Below are 20,552 nucleotides of genomic sequence, written 5' to 3'. Positions count from 1 at the left end.
GCTATAGCATTCAAAGTGTCCTTCTTCAGCATGTTTGTGGGGTCACTGCTATAATTTAAAAAAAAAAAGCATCATATGCAAAATATATAACTGATCTTTAATTCACATGTAGCTATGGTTGTTATTTTTTTAATATTAATTAAATGACAACATTAAAAAGCACTGCAGTGGTTTATCTGAAATAATTTTTGGTCTAAAATGCCCAACACATAAAAGGTTATGATTATATGATTTATTATGACATTTTTGATCATTGGATGTTAGAAAGTTGGCATCTTCTTTTTTATTTAATCTGATGCAAACATACAGAATATTTTTTCAAAGGCACAATGTAAATTCATGCCTAGAATTTAATTTACCTTTCTGGTGTTTTTCAAGAAAACAAGAAGAAATCATTTTCTTCCTCTACATGAGGAAGAAAATCAAAAGAGAGATAATCAATTGAATATTTTTCACTCCATAGAAGAAGTAATAACTTCCTAACACATCTGGATTAGACCCTGGTATCACATTTAAGTATCAGTAATGTCCTTCTTAGTAATCTAATTATAGTCACAGTGTCTGAATTCCAGTGAACTTTTCAGGAAGCATTCAAAGATAGCATTAGTCAATGTCTTTGAGGGACTGTAAACATCAAACAGAAACTAAATGGCCTGAAAGATGGATTTCATTATCTTTTGTGTTTAAGGAATTTGTTGGCAGGAATAGATAGAGCAAACAGATGCTTGGGATCAGCTTGCATTTTTTACCTTCTCTCTCAGCGAGCAACCACCACATTGGGTCCAGTATTGACACGGTAGGATCTAATACAGTGTAATTTAGGCAGTGTACTCTTTCCACTAGTAAATTATCAGATTTAATGTCATCACTCATGAGACAGTCAAAGCAAGATCTTTGTTCTGGGTGAAAATTAAGATTTGTATATAAGATGGCAGATATGATTGAACTTTTAGTTCATATTCCCTGATCAAAACATAAACATCAATGCTAAGATGGGACTAATTTAGATTTTTTTTTAACCATTTGACTCCAGAACTCATATAAATAGTATAATGTCGTTGAGAACTCTACATGACAGTATTATCAGTACTCTTTGATGAAGGACTATCTAAAGGACAGAGAATATGCCCCTGAAGCATATAGGTCTTCTCCAGAGCACTGAGGTGGAAAACATAGATGAATCAGTTCAGAGATTATTAAATCACCCAAAACAAAGCAGCTATTTATCAACTCCCCATCCGAGCCCCACCCCCAGCCCCTGGTAAGTTCTAGAGCTCCTGAGCAACATCATACCAGTCATTAACAATACCGTACTGTACACTGAAACCCTTGTTAAATGGGTAGATCTCATGTTAGGTGTTTTTAACCACAATAAAATGAAACAAGATAAATTAATTAAATAAAATAAACAGTCAGTTTCTATCTATCTTGTCAGATTGACCAGCTGCAGGTATAATTAACCAAATAAGGTGACCAAAATTTCAAAACTGATCATGTGAGGGTCCAGTCCTTTGCTCAGGCAATTGGAGATTTAGAATATACTGGTGCCACCCAGCAGTTGGGAATTTTTTAGACCACTCATCTCCATCCAAAGTAAGGTGTATGATTGTAAGAAATGAAGCTTTTCCATTTTGGGCATGTTTGAAAATATTCATAATAAAATATTAGAACACTAAAAAAAAGGTGTGGAAGTTGTGCCTTTGTTTTTCTTTTTTGCAACCTTATAATGTAACTCTAGTCACATTTTATTTCTGGAAATGGTTTGCTGGGTTGGGTTGTAAGATCATGCATGTCTCCCAGACAGTTCAAGCAAGCAGAGGAGGGAAGAATTTCATTTTTACCATCCACCACTTTTCTTTCTTCCCTGAAATTGGAGCGAAAGAGATGGAAATCCAATTATCCTCAGCTTTGGGAACTTACCAATACAAGAGAAATCCTACTTCTTCCATGTCCCTTCAGACTAGCTGATGCTTCTCACTCTCTCCTGGTCATCAACTTGAATCATTCAGTACCTGTGTTCAATCTGTATTCAAAATTATACTATATACACTGTTACACTGCCTTTAAGCATATGAACTTTTGAATTCTGTGGGTGAATGTAGATATATAATGTGCATTTTTATCTTAAGTTTACATGTTTTTTCTAATTTTAAATAATCTGCTTCAGTTGGCTCAAATTTTTCTATTTTCAGTTGGTCTTTATCCCATAATAAGAGACAACACTAAATCCTGGGAATTATAATGGAGTGCCACTTAGCTAGAGTGGTGGGGGAAGGCAGTGGGTAGTATTGGCACCACGAGCAGATCTGAGAGAAGAGGCAAATGGCAAGCAGACCGTAAGGCAATACAAGTTTGGTGGATCGAAGAAACCAGAAAGACAGTCAGCATGGCTGTTACATGGCAAACAACAGTGAATGTGCAGGCCGAGCCCAGCATATTGGGGAGCTCTGTAGACTGTAGGAAAGAGTAGATTTATGATATTCACAATAGAAAGTCACTGGAGAAGAAAATGAGATGATTTTTAAGCACTCGTTCTTGGGAGAGATTCTAGAAAAAAATAGTGCTAAAAAGAATATTAAGGAAGCTGTTAAAGTAAAACAAGAGAAAAATGAAATGGCCTATGGATTCAGTAGAAATAATGAGACACTATCAAATTAAGGATGTATTTTGGGGATGAAATGACAGTAAATAGTGATAGATTGAATGTGGGTACATAAGACAGGGAGAAAGGATGAGTCTAGATTTGGGGCTTGAGCAAATTGGTGAATAATATTATTGGTTGAAATGTGGCAGAATATAAAAGGACCAATTTGGGGATCTGAGGATACAAAGATTTCTATTTTGGGTAACTTAAATTTGAGATCACTATTACCTTCCCAAGCAAAGGTATATCTTGGGTAACTATTGCAATTATCTAGGCAACAAATAATAGTGGCCTAAACTAGTCAGTGGGGCTGGGGGAAGTGGACAGATTTGAGGACTGGGCTGTTTGAAGAAGGAATAAGCAGAACTTGGTTATTAATGGCAAGTGAGTCATGAGGGAATGTAGGAGGAATTCCAGGACCCCTGATGTGGAAGCCAATGATGCATGTGCCTGAGAGGGAGCACTGAGGAAGAAGCGTGATGGGAGGAGGAGAGAAGGACTTTATGCTTAAATAGGCACAGTGTTCATACCATTGGGAGACCTAAAGCCACATGCACTGAGCACGTCACTATTTGAGTTTGGAACTCAGGTGAAAGACACAGGTTTGAGATTTGGGAATAAGCAGTATAAACATAGTCATCATCAATGCCAACAATGTGGATGAGATTTCTCAGAAAGCGCCTGTAGTGCAGAAACATAAAGAGACTGTATTTCAGATGAAAAGCTTGACGTGAAAACTAATAAAAGGAAACCATACTAAAGTGGAGTCGGAGGCTGGAAGAGGGGGCATTACATATCCTTTGCAGGAAGAATTGATGGTTACAGACCCCAACAGAAGAATCCTGAACAGGAAGGAATCAGCAGTTACCGGCCAGCAGGGAAAGAAGTAGTTTGCAATTCCTACAAGAAATTGACACCCCCTGCAACTCAGCCATTGAAAACCATCATCAACCTGAACTCTCTTCTCCAATAGATTTTCATCCAAAAGAACACTCCCAATTCCTCCTCCTTTTCCATAAAACGTTGTGTGGACTTGCCTGTGGTTTTGCCATAGTTTGCATAGCCTGTATTGCAATTCTCTGCTCATCCCAAATAAACTCATTTAGCTAGTAAAATAACTGATGGTTTTATTTTTAAGTTTAACAATGTGGATTGTGCAAAACAATTCCCAAAATGCAGAAAAGGGAGGGAACAGTGTAATACCCTTCCAGGTCAGACACATTACTTTCTGGGCACAGCTCCTGTACAGGCGGAACATACAATGAGGTGTAGGAGACACTAGAGCAAGTCTCCCATCCAGAGAGCAAACCTGCTGCCAGAAAACAGAGCAATTAGGAATTCAGAGATTAAGACTTTGATCTTCAATTCTTGGATTGTTACGTACACAAAGTTGGGGGGAAGGAAAAATCATGAGCTGCTATGGAAAAGCAGTATGGAGTTTCCTCAAAAAATTAAAAATAGAATAGTCTAGCAATCTTACTACTAGGTATTTAACTGAGAGAGTTAAAATCAGAATCTCAAAGAGGTATTTGTGCTCCCAGGTTCACTGCAGCATTATTCACAATAGCCAAGATGTGCAAACAGCCTGAGTGTCCATTGACAGATGAATGGATAAAGAAAATGTGGTATAAATACACACACACACACACACACAGACACACACACACACGGAATACTATTCAGCCTTTAAAAAGAAGGAAATTCTGCAACATCATGCTAAGTGAAATAAACCAGACTCAAAAAACACAAATATCGCATGATTCTGCTTCTATGAAGTATCTAAAATAGTCAGTCTCAGAGTCAAAGAGTATAATGGTGGTTACCAGGGGCTGGTGGAAGAGGGAAATAGGGAGCTCCCAATCACCAGGCAGAAAGTTTCAGTCAAGCAAGAAGAATGTGCTCTAGAGTCCTGTGGTACGTACACCATTGTACCTGTAGTCAACTACAGTGTATTGTACACTTAAAAAATTTGTTGAGGCTTTCTGGCTCTTTGAGCAGCACCATTGCAGTTGGTAAGGTGCTTACCTTACGAAAGGTGGCAAAAAGGGAGCCAAGAATAAAGTGGTTGATCCATTTCTAAGAAAGATTGGTATGATATGAAATCACCAGCCACATTCAATATAAAAAATATTGGAGGGGGGGCGGAGCCAGGATGGCGGCGTGAGTAGAGCAGTGGAAATCTCCTCCCAAAAACACATAGAGCTATGAAAATATAACAAAGAAAAATCTTCCTAAAATAAAGACCACAGGACACAGGACAGCATCCAGACCACATCCACACCTGCAAGAACCCAGCGCCTTGCGAAGGGGGTAAGATACAAGCCCCGGCCCGGCGGGACCCGAGCGCCCCTCCCCCCGGCTCCCGGCGGGTGGAAAGAAACCGAAGCGGTTTTTTTTTGGCGAGTGCTTTTTGGAAGCCTTAAAGGGACGGGCCCCCGTTGCTAGGGAGGCAGGGTGGCGGGACCGGTGAGCAGGTGCCTGGGACCGGCGCCTGAGGACAAAGAATATCCCGCGTTTCTCCCTGCGGGACCGGCGGGCGGGTGCCTGAGACCAGCGCCTGAGGATGGAGGAAATCGCGTGTTTTTCCCCTTTTTTTTTTCTCTTTTTTGCGAGTGCTTTTTGGAAGCCTAAAAGGGACAGGGACCCCGGTGCTAGGGAGGCAGGGCGGTGGGACTGGTGAGCGGGTGCCTGAGACCAGTGCCTGAGGACAAAGAATATCGAGCATTCCTTCCCTGCGGGACCTGTGGGTGGGTGCTTTTTGGAAGCCTTGAAGGGACAGGGACCCTGGTGCTAGGGAGACACGGCAGCAGGACCAGTGAGCGGGTGCCTGGGACCGGCACCTGAGGACAAAAAAAAAAATCGCGTGTTTTTTCCTTTTTTTTTCTTTCTGTTCCCTCTCTCATTGTTGCTGTTGTTGTTTTGGTTTGGAGAGTGCTTTTTGGAAGACTTAAAGGGGCAGGACAGGTCACTTAGACCAGAGGCAGGGAATCTGGGGATCTCTGGGCACTCTAACCCCCTGGGCAGCAGGGAGCACAGAGGCCCCTTACGGAGATAAATAGCCTCCTAGCCGCTCCCCCTCCAACGGGGCTCCACCATTTTGGAGGAACAGCCCCAGCCAGGCCAAGCCCACAGCAACGGCAGAGATAAACCCCAAAGCAACTGGGCAGGAAGCAGAAGCCCTGTCTGCACACAGCTGCCCAGCACAAGCCACTAGAGGTCGCTATTCTCCCAGGAAAAGGCCACAAACCAACAAGAAGGGAAGCTCTTCCAGCGGTCACTTGTACCAGCTCTGCAAACTATCTCTATCACCATGAAAAGGCAAAACTACAGGCAGACAAAGATCACAGAGACAACACCTGAGAGGGAGACAGACCTAACTAGTCCTCCTGAAAAAGAATTCAAAATAAAAATCATGAACATGCTGACATAGATGCAGAGAAAAATGCAAGAGCAATGGGATGAGATGCAGAGAAAAATGCAAGAGCAGTGGGATGAGATGCAGAGAAAAATGCAAGAGCAGTGGGATGAAGTCCGGAAGGAGATCACAGAGGTCAGGAAGGAGATCACAGAAGTTAAACAATCCCTGGAAGGATTTATAAGCAGAATGGATAAGATGCAAGAGGCCATTGAAGGAATAGAAGCCAGAGAACAGGAACGTACAGAAGCTGACATAGAGAGAGATAAAAGGATCTCCAGGAATGAAACAACACTAAGAGAAATATGTGACCAATACAAAAGGAATAAGTATTATAGGGGTACCAGAAGAAGAAGAAAGAGGAAAAGGGATAGAAAGTCTCTTTGAAGAAATAATTGCTGAAAACATCCACAAACTGGGGGAGGAAATAATCGAACAGACCATGGAATTACACAGAACTCCCAACAGAAAGGATCCAAGGAGGACAACACCAAGACACATAGTAATTAAAATGGCAAGGATCAAGGACAAGGAAAGAGTTTTAAAGGCAGCTAGAGAGAAAAAGGTCACCTATAAAGGAAAACCCATCAGGCTAACATCAGACTTCTCAACAGAAACCCTACAGGCCAGAAGAGAATGGCATGATATACTTAATGCAATGAAACAGAAGGGCCTTGAACCAAGGATACTGTATCCAGCACGACTATCATTTAAATATGATGGCGGGATTAAACAATTCCCAGACAAGCAAAAGCTGAGGGAATTTGCTTCCCACAAACCACCTCTACAGGGCATCCTACAGGTACTGCTCTAGATGGGAGCACCCCTAAAAAGAGCACAGAACAAAACACACAACATATGAAGAATGGAGGAGGAGAAATAAGAAGGGACAGAAGAAAAGAATCTCCAGATAGTGTATATAACAGCTCAATAAGCGAGCTAAGTTAGGCAGTAAGATACTAAAGAAGCTAACCTTGAACCTTTGGTAACCACGAATCTAAAGCCTGCAATGGCAATAAGTATATATCTCTCAATAGTCACCCTAAATGTAAATGGACGTAATGCACCAATCAAAAGATATAGAGTAATAGAATGGATAAAAAAGCAAGACCCATCTATATGCTGCTTACAAGAAACTCACCTTAAACCCAAAGATAAGCATAGACTAAAAGTCAAGGGATGGAAAAACATATTTCAGGCAAACAACAGTGAGAAGAAAGCAGGGGTTGCAGTACTAATATCAGACAAAATAGACTTCAAAACAAAGAAAGTAACAGGAGATAAAGAAGGATACTACATAATGATAAAGGGCTCAGTCCAACAAGAGGATATAACCATTCTAAATATATATGCACCCAATACAGGAACACCAGCATATGTGAAGCAAATATTAACAGAACTAAAGAGGGAAATAGACTGCAATGCATTCATTGTAGGATACTTCAACACACCACTCACCCCAAAGGATAGAACCACCGGGCAGAAAATAAGTAAAGACACACAGGCACTGAACAACACACTAGAACAGATGGACCTAATAGACATCTATAGAACTCTACATCCAAAAGCAACAGGATATACATTCTTCTCAAGTGCACATGGAACATTCTCCAGAATAGACCACATACTAGCTCACAAAAAGAACCTCAGTAAATTCCAAAATACTGAAATTCTACCAACCAATTTTTCAGACCACAAAGGTAAGAAAGTAGAAATAAATTCTACAAAGAAAACAAAAACGCTCACAAACACATGGAGGCTTAACAACATGCTACTAAATAATCAATGGATCAATGAACAAATCAAAATAGAGATCAAGGAATATATAGAAACAAATGACAACAACAACACTAAGCCCCAACTTCTGTGGGATGCAGCGAAAGCAGTCTTAAGAGGAAAGTATATAGCAATCCAGGCACACTTGAAGAAGGAAGAACAATCCCAAATGAATAGTCTAACATCACAATTATTAAAACTGGAAAAAGAAGAACAAATGAGGCCTAAAGTCAGCAGAAGGAGGGACATAATAAAGATCAGAGAAGAAATAAACAAAATTGAGAAGAATAAAACAATAGCAGAAATCAACGAAACCAAGAGCTGGTTCTTTGAGAAAATAAACAAAATAGATAAGCCTCTAGCCCAACTTATTAAGAGAAAAAGAGAGTCAACACAAATCAACATAATCAGAAATGAGAATGGAAAAATCACGACAGACTCCACAGAAATACAAAGAATTATTAAAGACTACTATGAAAACCTATATGCCAACAAGCTGGAAAACCTAGAAGAAATGGACAACTTCCTAGAAAAATACAACCTCCCAAGACTGACCAAGGAAGAAACACAAAAGTTAAACAAACCAATTACGAGCAAAGAAATTGAAACGGTAATCAAAAAACTACCCAAGAACAAAACCCCGGGGCCGGACGGATTTACTTCGGAATTTTATCAGACACACAGAGAAGACATAATACCCATTCTCCTTAAAGTGTTCCACAAAATAGAAGAACAGGGAATACTCCCAAACTCATTCTTTGAGGCCAACATCACCCTAATACCAAAACCAGGCAAAGACCCCACCAAAAAAGAAAATTAGAGACCAATATCCCTGATGAATGTAGATGCAAAAATACTCAATAAAATATTAGCAAACAGAATTCAACAGTATATCAAAAGGATCATACACCATGACCAAGTGGGGTTCATCCCAGGGATGCAAGGATGGTACAACATTCGAAAATCCATCAACATCATCCACCACATCAACAAAAAGAAAGACAAAAACCACATGATCATCTCCATAGATGCTGAAAAAGCATTTGACAAAATTCAACATCCACTCATGATAAAAACTCTCAGCAAAATGGGAATAGAGGGCAAGTACCTCAACATAATAAAGGCCATATATCATAAACCCACAGCCAGCATTATACTGAACAGCAAGAAGCTGAAAGCATTTCCTCTGAGATCGGGAACAAGACAGGGATGCCCACTCTCCCCACTGTTATTTAACATAGTACTGGAGGTCCTAGCCACGGCAATCAGACAAAACAAAGAAATACAAGGAATCCAGATTGGTAAAGAAGAAGTTAAACTGTCACTATTTGCAGATGATATGATACTGTACATCAAAAACCCTAAAGACTCCACTCCAAAACTACTAGAACTGATATCGGAATACAGCAAACTTGCAGGATACAAAATTAACACACAGAAATCTGTAGCTTTCCTCTACACTAACAACGAATCAATAGAAAGAGAAATCAGGAAAACAATTCCATTCACAATTGCATCAAAAAGAATAAAATACCTAGGAATAAACCTAACCAAAGAAGTGAAAGACTTATACTCTGAAAACTACAAGTCACTCTTAAGAGAAATTAAAGGGGACACTAATAAATGGAAACTCATCCCATGCTCATGGCTAGGAAGAATTAATATCGTCAAAATGGTCATCCTGCCCAAAGCAATATACAGATTTGATGCAATCCCTCTCAAATTACCAGCAACATTCTTCAATGAATTGGAACAAATAATTCAAAAATTCATATGGAAATACCAAAGACCCCGAATAGCCAAAGCAATCCTGAAAAAGAAGAATAAAGTAGGGGGGATCTCACTCCCCAACTTCAAGCTCTACTACAAAGCCATAGTAATCAAGACAATTTGGTACTGGCACAAGAACAGAGCCACAGACCAGTGGAACAGATTAGAGACCCCAGAAATTAACCCAAACATATATGGTCAATTAATATTTGATAAAGGAGCCATGGATATACAATGGCAAAATGACAGTCTCTTCAACAGATGGTGCTGGCAAAACTGGACAGCTACATGTAGGAGAATGAAACTGGACCATTGTCTAACCCCATATACAAAGGTAAATTCAAAATGGATCAAAGACCTGAATGTAAGTCATGAAACCATTAAACTCTTGGAAAAAAACATAGGCAAAACCCTCTTAGACATAAACATGAGTGATCTCTTCTTGAACATATCTCCCCGGGCAAGGAAAACAACAGCAAAAATGAGCAAGTGGGACTACATTAAGCTGAAAAGCTTCTGTACAGTGAAAGACACCATCAATAGAACAAAAAGGAACCCTACAGTATGGGAGAATATATTTGAAAATGACAGATCTGATAAAGGCTTGACGTCCAGAATATATAAAGAGCTCACACACTTCAACAAACAAATAGCAAATAACCCAATTTAAAAATGGGCAGAGGAACTGAACAGACAGTTCTCCAAAAAAGAAATACAGATGGCCAACAGACACATGAAAAGATGCTCCACATCGCTAATTATCAGAGAAATGCAAATTAAAACTACAATGAGGTATCACCTCACACCAGTAAGGATAGCTGCCATCCAAAAGACAAACAACAACAAATGTTGGCGAGGCTGTGGAGAAAGGGGAACCCTCCTACACTGCTGGTGGGAATGTAAATTAGTTCAACCATTGTGGAAAGCAGTATGGAGGTGCATCAAAATGCTCAAAACAGACCTACCATTTGACCCAGGAATTCCACTCCTAGGAATTTACCCTAAGAACGCAGCAATCAAGTTTGAGAAAGACAGATGCACTCCTATGTTTATAGCAGCACTATTTACAATAGCCAAGAATTGGAAGCAACCTAAATGTCCATCGGTAGATGAATGGATAAAGAAGATGTGGTACATATACACAATGGAATACTACTCATACATAAGAAGTGGAAAAATCCAACCATTTGCAGCAACATGGATGGAGCTGGAGAGTATTATGCTCAGTGAAATAAGCCAAGCGGAGAAAGAGAAATACCAAATGATTTCACTCATCTGAGGAGTATAGGAACAAAGGAAAAACTGAAGGAACAAAACAGCAGTGGAATTACAGAACCCAAAAATGGACTAACAGGTACCAAAGGGAAAGGAACTGGGGAGGATGGGTGGGGAGGGAGGGATAAGGGGGGGGAAGAAGAAGGGGGGTATTAAGATTAGCATGCATGGGGGGGAGGGAGAAAGGGGAGGGTGGGCTGCACAACACAGAGAGGACAAGTAGTGACTCTACAACATTTTGCTAAGCTGATGGACAGTAACCGTAATGTGGTTGTTAGGGGGGACCTGATATAGGGGAGAGCATAGTAAACATAGTATTCTTCATGTAAGTGTAGATTAAAAATTAAAAAAAAGAAAGAAAGAAAGAAAAGGAGGATTACTCCTTAACAGGATAAAACTATTGGTAAATCAAAGATCAACGCATGCTTTAAATATCCTTAATGTTGATCACTTAAAGGGTGTCAGATAATCAGCTATGGAGGTACTCTTTTCTGATAATATTCCTTTCTCTTAATTAAAAAAAAAAAAAAAGCAGTTACTGTGTGCTGACCTCCAATGAGTTCTGCACAGTGGTATAGAGGGTATGTCAAAGTGTGGGCAAAGGGTCTGTTTGTTTCTATGCAGAAGATCAAGGCCTAGCTTGGATACCCAGAAAATGAACTAAGATACGATATGAGGAGGAGCTTCCGGCATCAGCACTCTCTGGAGGACTTGTGCCAGGGGATGATCATCAAAAAGCCTCCACAGGGATCCGGACGATGCTGCGGTTGTGGCTGCATCCAGCCCACCATCTCCTGGACTTGCCATAGGAATGAGGAGGGAGATGTCTAGGCTGGCATGTGCATACAGTGAGACAACGAATTTGACCAGATCTGTACTGTTGGAACTCAACCAGGAGTTGGGAGGGGTGCAAGTTGTAGCGCTCCAAAATCTCATGACTATGGACTATCTATGGTTAAAAGAACATATGGGATGTGAACAGATCCCAGAAATGGGCTGCTTTAATTTGTCTGATGGTTCAAGTACAGTTGGACAATATCCATCATATCATAGATAAATTCTCACAAATGCCTAGTGTGCCTAAATGGTTTTCTTGGCTTCACTGGAGATGGATGGTAATTATAGATTTGCTTTGTTTATGTCACCGTATTCCTATTATGTTAATATGTGTGTGCAAATTAGTTAGTTTAAAACCTATACATACTTAAGGTACTATACAAGAAGATATGTCAAAGAAATAATCAATCCTCCCATGTTTCCTTCATATGCTACATCTATAGCTTTTCTTCTTCCTTCCTAATTACAACCCTTAAATAGAATTCGTGCCTCATATCGAATTTACCGAGTATCATAATTCCTCCAGGTGGTAAAGATACCTCGAGACAAGTGCTGGGCATAGAAGCCACAGGGCATAAATCTGCAAAGAAGTAAAAAGCTAACCTTTGCAAACAATATGGCTTCTCTCTCACTTACCAACTTTACATTTCCCTGTATGGCCCCGGAAGATGACTGGTTAGCCAGAGACGGGTAAGATTCCTCAAGGGAGGAACAACCTAAGACAGGCACAGTCACAGGGGGGCCATCAGGTGAGAATTTGGGGATCAACAGAGGTGAGGCTCAGATCCTCACCCCCCCTGCTTTGAGAGAAATCTTCTGCATCCGTGGATGCCTTGCTGCCCTTGTCTAGCCTGGATTAATATTTAGTCCATAGGCACACACCTGATCATCTGATCATCTACATTTGCCCTCTTACAGCACTAAACTATGTTTTCTACCTTTATCTTGCATCTACCTACCACTTCAGCATTTTATTAAAAATAAAAATAATAATAATAATAATAGGAGAAATGTGGGATCAACATATAAATCAAGAACAAAAATCAAACGAATATTCATATTTGACCTGATTGTTTATAGGTCATAATGCATGATCAAAACCGAAAGTTTCTGTGATGAATGCCCTTGTACTGTTCACCATGTAAGAATTTGTTCACTATGTAAGAATTCGTTCACCATGTAAGAACTTGTTCGTTATGCTTCAGAAGATTGGAGACTGACGAGAATTAGGCTTGAGATGGATTAATGATTGTACATTGAGCATTGACCCCCCTATACTGAATTTTATTGTTGTTAACAACCATTTGATCAATAAATATGAGAGATGCCCTCTCAAAAAAAAATAATAAAAATAATAAAAAATATAAATAAATAAATAAATAAAAATAAAAATTAAAAATTAAAATAAATAAATAAAAATAAAAATAATAAAAATAATAATAATAATAAAAAAATATTGGAAAAACACTAGTCACAAGAACTCAAGGAACCAAAATTGCATCTGATGCCCTGAAGGGTTGTGTTTTTGAAGTGAGTCTTGCTGATCTGCAGAATGATGAAGTTGCATTTTTAAAATTCTAGTTAATTACTGAGGATATTCAGGGTAAAACTGCTTGGCTAACTTCCATGGCATGGATCTTACCTGTGACAAAATGTGCTGCATGATCCAAGAATGGCAGACCATGACTGAAGCTCATGTTGACGTCAAGACTACCAATGGTTATTTGCTTTGTCTGTTCTGTGTTGGTTGTACTAAAAAATGCAATAATCGTATCTGGAAGACCTCTTATGCTCAGCATCAACATTTCCACCAAATCCGGAAGAAGATGATAGAAATCATGACCCAAGAAGTGCAGACAAATAACTTGAAAGAAGTAGTCAATAAATTGATTTCAGACAGCATTGGAAAAGACATAGAAAACGCTTGCCAATCTATTTATCCACTCTATGATGTCTTTGTTAGAAAAGAAAAATGCTGAAGAAGCCCAAGTTTGAATTGGGAAAACTCATGGAGCTTCACGGTGAAGGCAGTAGTTCTGGAAAAGCTACTGGGGATGAGACAGGTGCCTAAGTTGAACGAGCTGATGGATATGAACCACCAGTCCAAAAATCTGTTTAAAATTCAGACTTTAGGTATCAAATAAAAAATCTTATTTGTGATGTTCAAAAAAAAAAATTTGTTGAGGGTAGGTCATTGTATTTCCAGTTGCTTTTTGGGTTGGGCAATTGTCTTCCGAGCAGCTGAGGTCAGCAAAAGACAAGCTGGAAGTGAGAGACGCCGACCACCAAGACAGGCTTCAGCCAACGTGCTGGCCTTACGCTCTCCTGACTCCAGTATGGGTGGATGCTCGCTGCTGCCCTTTTAGAATAATAGAATGTCTGTGTGTCTGGGAGGAACTCTGGAGATTATTTGGTGCTGATTTTTCATTTTACAAATGGATTGAAAGAAGCCCTGAAAGGGCAACTTGTTAAAAGTCACCCACCTGCTTTTGGGTTGAGCCATGATGGAGTTGGAAGCATTCCTGTTGCTCTGAACCTCTGATACTATTTATGGGGCTCTTTTCCAAGGAAATGTAGCCAGTTTTCCATAGGCCTTCTGCAGGCTGCAGAGCTGACTCCTGGAGGGAGTCCAGCTCCAGGCTCCGGCTACCAGGGTTGAGTCCCCAGCTCTGCCCCGTAGGAGCCATGACCTTAACCTCTCTCTGTTTACCCCCCTTATCTGTAAAATGGAGTTGATAGCAATCTGTAAAAACTCCAGAAGAGGACTGCCCACAGAGTTGTTATGGAGGTGAGTGAGGTCACACCTGCCAAGCCCTGGGACTAACACTGCGCTCATGGCACATTCACAATAAATTTTAGCACCCTTTTTATTGCTTTTGATATTACTTTATATTACTTGCCTCTGTCCTTTAGCATCCAGGATGGAAATGTTAATAACCTACCCAGAGGTTTGTTTTTCTGCCAGGCTGTGTGAATAAAACAAATATTTGTGGAGAGGGCGGCAAGGGAAGAAAGAGAAGAAGGAAAAAGTGAGGGAGGAAAGTGAGGGAGGGCGACTGTAACACTGAAAGATCTTTCTCCATTTTCTGGCCTTCATTCTGAAATTGGGAAAAGTATAAGGTGTTTTTATTATTAACATCATCCCCTTTCTGATCTGTGAAATACACATATAATTCATATAATATAGGAAAGATCAAGAAGGAGGTATGTGGCTCTGTGTGTTTGAAGCATGGCAGGCAGGGGTTTGCTCTTGTTTCTTCTGCTAAACTCGCTTCCAGTACTTCTTACGTTGCTCCTACTGGTATCTCTGTGTGCTAATCAGAGGTGCAGAGGATGGGGACCATGTCCTTTCCTTCAGCATGCGTGCATATAGCAAAGATAGTTGACACAAAGGGATTTATATAGCAGAATCTTCTGCAGATGGTGCAGTGTAAGGGTTAGGATCGTGGCCAGACCGCCGGGGTTTGCACCCAGCACTTCACAACTTCGGGACCTAGTCTAGTTGGTAATTTCTCTGAGCCCTGCCCCCACCTGTAAAGTAGGAATTCTGGTAGTACTTACTGAAAAGAAATAAATGAGTTAATGAACGTAAGGGGCGGGGCCTGGCACGCTCTTCACTCCTGGGCTCTGCCTGCCTCCCCAGTGAGCAACAACCACTACAGTTCAGGAGACAACTGCTCTGAACATGGAGAGACGAAGTCATCAAGGTTAGATCTTGAAGAAGGAATGGGACTTCTTCAAGCAGAAGGAAGGGAATCGGCTGTTCGGCTGTTTCAGGCTTGGGAATAGAAATGGATGTGACCTGTTCAGGGGACTTTCAGAATTTGTAGGGGAAAGATCTCAGTTACACAGGTGAGTAGAAGTAATACTTTCATGAGCCCTGAATGCAGAGTTAGGCAGGCACTTGTACCAGAGAGCTGCAAATAGAGGATTTGAGGAGGAGATTAGCATGGGTAGAACAATTTTTTAAACAATTAATTTGGAAAATTAACATGATGGACACCAAAAGCAGAGTTATCAGTTTGGAGATAATTGCAGTCGTCTAGGCTTTGATGTGTAAAGGACCTTGGTGGGAATGACTGGGGAGGAGGTGTTAAAGAAAAAGAATGAGTATGAGACAGCAAGAAAGGACCCGGAGGTGACTGTCTGGAAACAGGCATGGGGTGCAGGTGGGGGGAATGTCACAGTGGAAAGCCTGAATGGCAGCAGGCAGTCTGTATAACACACACATGTGCAGGCTCAGAGGGACAAGTGGTTTGGGGGAAAAGATTACGAGTTTCATTCCAGTCTAGTTCCATTTGATCCAGCAACAGGACACTGATGTGGAAGCTAGAATTTGAAGAGGCAGAATTGAAGTTCAGGAGAGGGCAACGTTAAGGGTGTGGATGTATTTGGGACAGAATCAAGTAAAAATGAGAGTGAAAGAAATGGGGGAGGATGCGGTTTCTGAGATGGCATGACAAGCATCAGTCAGGGTCACATGCCAGCAAGGAAGCCCATGGAATGGCTGTGAGGATCAAAGACCGTGGCGGATCCATGAGCACTTACGGAGAGGGAGTGATTAAATGCAACATAAATAGGAAAAACATGGTGATTACATGAAAATGATAATGATAAACCCTCTGTAATGCCTTATTTATTTATTTTAAATTTTTGAAAACTCTTTGCCCCATTTCCTAGAGTCTCAAAGCAGAACTGAACATCAAGACATTTTGTAGATGAGGGAGGGAATCAGGGCTCAGTGAAGCAGGGCTCAGTGTTTTCCCTGAAAATAGCCGCCGAATCCGCCCTGCCCCTTCTCACTGCTGTTCTCCCTTGAGAGGCTGCCGGTTGGGCTCGTCCTGTCTCTCAGCACCTCCCTGGATGCCGTTCCGTTTGTCCTCCGTGAAGTTCCGGAGCCCTGCACCGGGAGCCTGGTGCGCACCAAGGCGCGCCGCAGCCACAGAGCACAGGAGATGCCTGGGTCCCGAGCACAGCTCCCGGGGCGCGAGCGCTCAGTCCCCACTCTGGCCCTGGGGCTCGCCCTGTTTCTCTTTCACTTTGATTTGCTTTTAGTTAATTTTGTTAAATAAAAATTACTAAACTGCTTCAATCTTTGGAAAATGAAATAAGCATATGCTTCTTACCCTTTGTACTCATTTAATAATTAATCCATTGTTTATAATATTGTTTCGAAAAAGATACTGAAATGAGATGATACTCTTTTTAAGGAGGCTTTAAATCTCAACCACATTTATAGCCAAAGGTTGCAGTAATAATTTTTTTAAACAGATCATTTGAAAATTAAACAGCTATTTTAGAAAGTAGATGAAAGTGATGTCCTATTTACAAACATTTTGCACATTTTACCATAATTTTAATGAAGGGTAGCCATTTGAGAGCTTAATGTTTTTTATGGATTCTTCATAAAGTCATAGAAATCTTAATACCTTTATAATTTTCTTCTTGAAGGAAATAATTTGGAAAATGCCTATGAAAGAAACATAGAAAGCATTTACCATACACTGAAATCATTAATACTTAATGGAAAGACATAATAATCTGAGGCATTTTAAACAGCTACTATAAAATCATTCTTTCCAGGAAGCTAGGAAGTTCTTCAAAATAATCTTACTCAAGAAGGACTTAACAGAAATAGAACCTGTAAAACCCAAGGATTAGAAGGAAGTGGGTGGTGAGATTCAAATGACTTAATTGCTATTGTCACCAGATATTTCCCCAAGCTTCCTCCCATCCCTGGCTCTCCAGGGACCATTGGTCAAAAGTTCTTCTGTGGGGTTTATTGTTGGCGGGAGAGGAGGGATATCCCTTCAGGGGCTCTTCAATTTCAGGGTTGCAAAAACCGGTTCTGAAAATAGTTGGCAGTATCAACTGGTCAAATTTATTTGCTAAAACCACTTTTGTTTTGAACCAGTGAGGCACAAGGTCAGGAAATATTTGGACTCACTGAAGGAAACCACAATTGGGTGGTTCTGCAGATTTCTGACAGTTTTGTCACTTTCTGACTTCTTTCCTCCTCTGTTACTGTGTTCTCATGCTGGTCACTCTTGAGCTGTCCAAGCTCCCTTCCTGGGTGACGGCAGGCCACATACCCCACCTCAGTCATCTCTGTCCTGAGGCTCATGGGACGGAGGGAGATTACTGGGCCACTAGACTGGGAGGCAGAATTCTGCAGCCAAATCCTAGCCCCCATCTAGTTCTGTAATCTGGAGCATGGTACCTCACCTTACTCGCTTCCTCCTTCTCCCTCCATTTAAAAAAACTTATTATATTTTATTGTAATTTTATTAAAATCATACATGCACAGTTCAAGTATCAAATATGGCAGAAGTTCTTTTAACTGGCCCTCCCTTAAACGATTTGCCTAATTATGCAACTGTCCCCTCTCTAGGTATCACCTGCTGACAGCCCGCTCCACACCAGGGCCTCAACTGCTCTCCCTCTAGCCCACCACACACTTCCATCCCTGCCTAGGGGGCTGTAGACCCTAAGTCAGTTGTCATTGTCCCCATACCTGCTGTGCTGAGTTTTCTAGCTCATATGATTATTCAACTCAGTTATAAGTTATGTAAACCAGTTTGACATACAGATGCATAAAAATATTGCTATTTCTACAGAATGCTTTGGAAAAACTCAATAATATTGAGCCACTAAAAGTAAAATGCTATAGAATTAGGTATGAAAATATAATGGCAAAATATTAAGGAAAAACACAAATCTAAAAAGATTCTGCTTTGTGTCTTTAAGTTTTGATCCACTTTAATGGAACTGAAACAAGGAAACATAGATGCTGATTACAGATAAAGTTTATGTAAAAAAAAAAAGTGCAGAACTTAAAACATGTAGTTCTGTTTCATGTGCAGAAATCCACGTCATATTCCCAAGGGCTTCTTCTGGTATTAAATTAGATAAGGTTCACATAAAGTGCTAGCAGCATGTCTGATATTTAATAAAGATTCAGTACTTGTTAGCTGTTAATGTGGTCATTGTTAATTTAATAATTGTCAATCCAGATAATTTTAGAAGAGAAAAGAAAAGAAGGTTAGACCAAATCAATATTTCAAAGGAAGATACTGGGGTAAACTTTTAACTCCAAACTCCAACAACCAAAAATTAGACAGCAAAGGACCTAATCTTCACTGTGATTTTTTTTTTTTTTTTTTGCATCAGAAAACCTGTATGTAAAATTCAAAGGGTATGGATAATTGCATTTCTGAAAGATTTGTCTAGTGGTGGAGGGGATGGGGGCGGGAACTGATTCATTCATGAAATGTAACCTATTTTCTTTTTAACCACAAACTGCCACCTGTCCTTAGAAAACTGTCCAACCTTTTCCTGTATTTGTATTCTCTGTTAGGTAAGGACAGTGATAAACAACTAAATTAATTTACCATGCAGCCAGAAGGATGACTTTGAGAAAAGTACGTTATGGTCATATTTGTGTTCTCTCACTTGAGTGTGAGCTCTCTCTCGCTCTGTGCCATTCGTGACGCATGAAGCTCTCAAACCCTCAGGAAAAGGATCAGTGAAATGCTATTTTTTAAATTGATTTCCCATCAAAACTCTAGACCTATTCACTTAGTATCGTGTTTACACCAAGTTTCAACAGGTGAAACATGCTTTAACACCAAAACCAAAAATAACTGAGAATAAGTAATGTGATGATGGGGAAAGACCTTGTTTCATAAGCTTGTTTGTGCCACTAAATTAAGTCTTTGAGACCATGAGCAATCTTACAAGCACAATAAAAGAACATCTACACTGGATGTGAGGTTTTCACACTCATTAATTTTAGGACTCTGGCAAAACCCAATTGATTTCTGTTATGTGAAGCATGCCTGGATGCTGACATTTAAAGTCATTCACACAGCTGACCACGGAGGAACATTCATAGTTATTAAATATGTCCATGTAGCAAGAAAGTCAGTTTATATTGATTGTATGGACTGAACCCGACATCTTAGGTAGTTGTTACATTAAAAGATGTGTAGGAATAGAAATGATTTAGAAGATGGAGTCAAAGGTTTTAAGAGCTGCACACACTAGTACTATTATCAAGAGGTGAGAGAGGATGCTTTTCTTTATGAGACAGTTCATAAACTCAAAAATAAATGGTATTTGCTTTTCAGTCCTTTTATCAGATCCTTAAAATTAACATTGGTTAATATTAACCCTTGAAAACAAAATTTTAAATTTAATTTAATTCAGTACGTGTGTATACATGACACCAAACTAGGATGTGGGAAGTTACAGAGAGCAAGAGTGGATCACCCCTGGATTCAGGGAGTTTCCACGTAGAGCAGGAGACACGCATGCACTTAACTAACATACTTCAGTCCGTAAGGTGTGAAGAGCCCAACTAGACCAGGGAGGAGTAGCCAGTCCCCGAGAACGCTCACTGTTATGCCCTAATGTCAGTTTCTGGAGCCCCTTAAGAAACTGGCAGCTGGTGGTTTGGGGAGAGGGTGGTGGGCTGGGGAGGGGGAAGGGGGAGTTGCTGTTCAGTGGCTATGGAGTTTCAGTCATGCAAGGAGAAAAAATCCCAGAGATCTGCTTGCAGCACTGTGCTTGTAGCGAACAATACCCTACTGTACAGTTTTTAATTTAAGAGCATAAATCTCGTGCTGTCTGTTTTTTTACCACAATCAATTAAAAATGAATAAAAGATATAGGCAGATGACCTTGCACAGGCTTTATATTTGAGCCAGTGTGAAAATGGGGAAAAGAGCCCATCGTGTCCACATTTTTTGAGGAAATGACTGATCATTATGAGCCATAGGGCTTAAAATAATGCCTGATGAGAACAATTCCTCACTCAATCAGTAAACAACTTAC

General features: G+C 40.3%; 1 protein-coding gene and 1 pseudogene across 1 annotated transcript in view; both read left to right on the top strand.

Annotated features, from left to right (window-relative positions):
* CHST9 (carbohydrate sulfotransferase 9) overlaps positions 1–20,552 on the top strand; it is a 261,701-nt gene that overhangs the window by 126,547 nt on the left and 114,602 nt on the right. The window lies entirely within an intron of this gene.
* On the top strand, positions 13,170–13,879 carry LOC108386214 (small ribosomal subunit protein eS1 pseudogene; annotated as a pseudogene).

The sequence above is a fragment of the Manis javanica genome, chromosome 9 (genome assembly GCF_040802235.1).
Source record: "Manis javanica isolate MJ-LG chromosome 9, MJ_LKY, whole genome shotgun sequence".
Classification (NCBI taxonomy): domain Eukaryota; kingdom Metazoa; phylum Chordata; class Mammalia; order Pholidota; family Manidae; genus Manis; species Manis javanica.
This window is presented reverse-complemented; position numbering and strand designations above follow the sequence as displayed.